We start from the raw sequence: 6,000 nt of genomic DNA on the forward strand, positions 1-6,000 counted from the left end.
TACTCTAATGACTCAAGCTCACTCTTTCTATCTCTGTTTATTTGTATTTGTAATCTGTCTAAGACATTGCCTCTTGGCGTTATGTAAATAAAAGTACATAATAATAGTACAAATCGATATGTGTGGCTGTTTACTCTTCCTATTTAAACTCTCTACAAGTCTACAATTGACTATTAAAAACATCCATCTCTGGTTATCAGGTCTCCCTCCGATATACTATATCCTTAACTTCACACCCCTACACTGTCTTCCTCAGCTTTTAGAAGCTGCAGCTTCTCCTAAAGGTAAGGTGTTAATATTGCAACTTCTAGTGCGTTCTCCATTTTGGCCACAAGGTGTCAGATCTGAACACCAGTTCTGCGAAATCTGATGACAGAAAAGGCCATCAACTGTTCCCACTGCACAGATCTTGTTTGTGGTTAAACAATATTTCATTTTTTTTTTAAAGCTACATAATAGGTTGTTTGTAAATATTGGTATATTTACATTGTATATGGTGGAACTAGAATCCAGTTAGAAATGGTCCTCACTCTCAAAGTACCATGTGTTTTTTTACCCCAGCTAATAGCAAAGCGGGGACAGGGAAGCAACAGAATTTAAATATAGAGAAAGCCAAGTCATAAATTGGGGTCTTGGCATCTGTGGGTGAGATCAGAGATTATGCCCCAAGAAGAAGATGGAGGCACGGGGTCACTGTGGCCAGGCATCTTAAGCACATGCATCACCTTGCAGTACCTGAGGCACCCCTCTTGTCCCTGAGAAGTTATGGCCCAATTGTTGAATAATTTCACAACACGTTATAGTTGTTAGAAAATGATCCACATACTGTTTGTGATAGACCTACAGTTTTATAACGTACGTTTCAGTGTACCATTGACATACATAGACTAAATGTCACTTTCTATTTTGTTTTCACCTCTATGAAGCTATAGCACTGCTGCATATTACTTTGCATTCTAACAGTGAGGGTCTATGCCTTTGCAACTGCAGTAACATCCCTTCCACAAGTAAGATAGTAACTGAGACAAACAATGGTTAGTCAGTATTCAGAGCAGCATAGAAGCAGAGCATGCAAAGTCAATATTACAAAACTAATAAGCATTTTGGGAGCAGGAAAAGGTCTTTTGAAGAGATGCCTTTCTGTACAGATAAAAAGACTTTTATTAAAAAAGAGAGACCACCCAGGTTGCACTATGTTTGAACTATAACCACAGAAAGCTTTTTGCTATTTTTGCTTTAATACATGTATGTATGTTTATAAATAATCCATGAAACATTCAGTTCATTATGTGTTTGTATATTCTAGCAAGTTTGTCTATGTGGTTGGTGGTTTTAATTTTAAGCATTAATGTAACTAAATAAAATCTAAAAAATAATGTACGTTGAGAATTTAAATTGAACCATTGGGATGCTGCATGTACTTATGGGGTACAGGCAGTGGCGACTCTAGAAACAATATATAGGAGAGGCACACAAGATACCACAGTCAAACTGGGGGGGCATTAATAATTTCCACCATTAAATCATACCACTGAAAAAACACACACACACACATATATATATATATATATATATATATATATATATATATATATATATATATATATTGCCAAAAGTAATGTGCTATGGAATGATACTTTTGTTATTGGACAATACAATACTTGATCATTCAACATGGGAAGCCTGAAGCCACAATTTAGTAAGACTAATCCTTGAAATCCTTTAAACAACACAATACCTTAACTTTTGCACTAAATTATTTGAGGGCCTAATATTAGATCCTGCTGCTGATATATATATTAGCCCCTGCTGCCCATATATATTAATATTAGTCCCTGCTGCCGATATAAAATATTAATATTAGTCCCTGCTGCCGATATATATATAAATATTAGACCCTACTGCCGATAGCAGGTATAGATCAACACATTAACACACACAACCCAGCTTTGCATGTATAGATCAATTGAAATTCACTTGTGATCTCAGCACTGAAGGTATATATCAAATAAACAAAATCAGACATACAAATCCTGTATTTGCAGGTATACAATAATAATATATGAAACGTAGCATTGCAGGTATAGAGCAAATAAATACATGCAAACAGCATTGCAGGTATTAATCAACTGAACAAGACATACAAACCCTGTATTTGCAGGTATACATAAATAATGTATGGAAACATAGCATAGCCGATATGGATCTACAGAATAACACAAAAACCCAGCTTTGCAGTGTAGACCAATTGGAATTCACATAAAAACTCGGCATTAAAGGTATATTTAAAACCCCCTAAATTACAGGCATAGATCACAGGTTGCACACCCCAAAGCCAGCCCTGGCATCCACACTGCCCACATAGAACCTGACCAGCACCCAGATAACACACATAAAATTTGCCATCTTTGTCCTATATACACCCTGCCTGTGCCATCTTGGTCCCCAAGGCTCAAACATCCTGCTAGTGCCATCTTTGCCCTTCCGCAATTATACATCTATGATACACACAAACACATTAACTCATGCTCTCCCTCATTCAGACAATTCATTCACATATTAACTCATGCTCTCCCTCATTCAGACAATTCATCCACATATTAACTCATGCTCTCCCTCATTCAGACAATTCATCCATTTTAAGAAACTAGACCCCTTGGAGCTTCAAATGAGGGGCTACATGTATTTCTAGGACAAAAGTTGAGTGCACAAATAATGATGGAATATGTCGTTTGTACTAGAAACACATGCAGCCCCTCATTTGATGAGCCAAGGGGTGTAGTTTTTGCAAATGTGTACTTTTTGTGCCATAATTTAACTTCCTACGTGAGCAGTAATGCCACGTCAAGGCTTCAACCCTAATTACTGACCATTCGCTGGCAGAAGCACACACCATACTTTCCATACATTCACTCACAGAAGCGCACACCATTATTTCCCCTTACAATCCCAAAGAAATGATGGTAAAGGGAGAAAAAAAAATATATAAAACTTAAAAATAAGTTTTGCAGTAAAAATGCAAGGCGCTGCAGGGATGAGATGGTTACTCACGTACCGCACAGGCTAAATGGCTGATTTTAATAATATATGCAGTTCATCAGAATTTCAAAAATTGCCTCCCTCTACCGTTGGCTAAATTTAACCCCATGATCAAAGGGATCATGGGATTAAAAATTAGTATCGGCCATTTTTAAAAAGGGAATGTGACTTTTTATAGCTATATGATCACTGTGGTAACATTGGCTACCACAGTGATCATTTAGCTAGAATACTTTTTTTTTAAAGTTAAACTACTTTATGTTTAAATCATTTTTTTTGCTTTTTTTTTACATTTTTATTTTTTTAAATTAATATTTTTTATTCTTTTATTACAAGCTATATACCGGAAAGGTGATTACCTTTCCAACGGTATATGTTGGGGGTCTGTAGCTGCTTAGATGCCTGAGATACAGGCATCTAAGCAGAATGCCCCCATACCTCTTTAACTGACAATTGTCAGTTGTTAATAAAGTTGCGCGGTGATGCCCTTCAGTTTGAGGGGCAGATCACCGGGGTAGGTGGTGGTGGAGGTCCACAGACCTCCTTCAAGGTAAGATAGTGCTAGCGACGGCATGGTGCCGTCGTTAGCACCTGACTGGGACTGCTAGCGACGGCACCATGCCGGGACTGTCCTGGTTGTTTCCAAATTCGGCGGGAGGGCAACAGGGCGGGCAAGGAATAACCTAGGGGGGCAATTGCCCCCCCTTGCCCCCCTGTAGCGACGCCACTGGGTACAGGGTTAAAATATGTGGATTAAAATGATACTACCATAAGTGCCATTGGTATGATTGTATATATTTAAGCATACAACTTTTATTGAGTTAACTGACAATAAGACCGACTGCTACACACTCCTGAGGATAGGCTACTGAGCAAAAATCACCATGTGTCTAATGCAGGACTGTTTGTATCCTTAAAGGCACAAACTCCAATAACAACAACAACAATGAGGGATAAAAAAAGAGAGTAGAAATATATATTGCGGGCTGCCCTGTGCATCATCTTTAGAAGAGGCTTCTTTCTGGGACGACAGCCATGCAGATCAATTTGATGCAGTGTGCGGCCTATGGTCTGTTTCCCAAAGACAACCTCTGGATATGACGCTGAGCACGTGCACTCAACTTCTTTGGTTGACCATGGCGAGGCATGTTCTGAGTGTCCTGTCCTGTGAAACCGCTGTATGGTCTTGCCCACCATGCTGCAGCTCAGTTTCAGGGTCTTGGCAATTTTCTTATAGCCTAGGCAATCTTTATGTAGAGCAACAATTCTTTTTTTCAGATACTGAGAGAGTTCTTTGCCATGAGGTGCCATGTTGAACTTCCAGTGACAAGTATGAGAGAGTGTGAGAGCGATAACACCAAATTTAACACACTGCTCCCCATTCATACCTGAGACCTTGTAACACTAAGGACATGACACCGGGGAGGGAAAATGGCTAATTGGACCCAATTTGGACATTTCCACTTAGGGGTGTACTCACTTTTGTTGCCAAGGTTTAGACATTTAGACAACTGCGTTGAGTTATATTTTGAGGGGACAGCAAATTTACACTGTTATACAGGCTGTACACTCACTACTTTACATTGTAGCAGAGTGTTATTAATTCAGTGTTGTCACATGAAAAGGTATAATAAAATATATATGAATAAAGTGTATGCATGCATGTATGTAAAATGCAGAAAGGATTAAGCATGTTAAAAAATGGATGCCTGACCATGTACACTATGCTTACCTTGTATACTAATACTAAATGATAAACATAATCTGGACCACATTTATATAGCTACTATGCTTTTTCAAGGAAATGACCTCTGGTTTACAAGCTTTAAAGTTAATTTACGTTTTTTTTTTTTTTAATTACTCAGGATATTTGTAAAATATTACTATGTTATGTTATCCTCCAGATACTTCTCAAGAGTTTACTCTACACTTCACACAATAACCTCTTGCAATCTCACCATTCACCATGGCTATTCTTATGCCTTACTTTACTTTAGAACTGGATTGGAATATACCAATGAATAGCAAGTTTAGATATGTCATGTAAATACCAGTGAATGGAATCCACTTTACAAGGGATACTGAATGCATATATTAAATCTTTATTGATCTTATGTCTAATCGCTACTATTATGACTAATTGGGGGGGATCCTATACACCACATTTTGAACATGTATGATCTGTTATTGTCTATTGCTTACTGTTGTAACTGTAAATGGATGCTTGAGTGTGGTGAGAATGTATGGTATGTGTCTCAAGATAACATTATCTCTTTCATAGGACATTTCTCACATGACTAAACTAGCATTTAACAATTGCTTTTTGATTGCTTTTGTGTTTGTTATAGTTACCCTCTCACCAGACTCAATGCTCCAATTCACATTAATCATGTAGCGAAAAAACTCTCAAGCAGTCATCCTAAAATAATACCTACCTTGCAAGCAATCCTTGTATTATTTGCTTGGATTCACTTTGCATATCCTGTATACATGTTTGGGAACCTGCCAAGACTTGCCAAGGGTTTCGAGTCTTAAGCGTACAGACAGGGAACATTATTTGGTCATGCCCTCTCCGTATTCTTATTATGCCCTCTCATAGCATATCCACCTATCTCTACCTAAATCTTGCTGGGGCTAAAGACCAATACCCAATGGTGCCATCCCCCTAAGCACCCAACCCTGTGAAGTTCCAAGGTATCCTTCTATATTTGAAAACTTCATGTTATCACATGAGGGATAACCACCTTCTACAGCTAGCATTTTCACAGAAAGGTGAAAAAATATACATACCCGAAAGCCCCCCCCAAAAAACAATCCTTCCATTTCAACCTTGATAGCTTGTCCTCCAACTGTATTTAACAATTTCTTCAATTTTAAATAATTTTATGCCATTTAATAGTATTAAATCACTACCCAAGAAGTTTAGGTCAGTAATGCAAGAAATAGTTTGATTATTGGGAA

Source organism: Spea bombifrons, chromosome 4, assembly GCF_027358695.1.
Source record: "Spea bombifrons isolate aSpeBom1 chromosome 4, aSpeBom1.2.pri, whole genome shotgun sequence".
NCBI classification, from domain to species: domain Eukaryota; kingdom Metazoa; phylum Chordata; class Amphibia; order Anura; family Pelobatidae; genus Spea; species Spea bombifrons.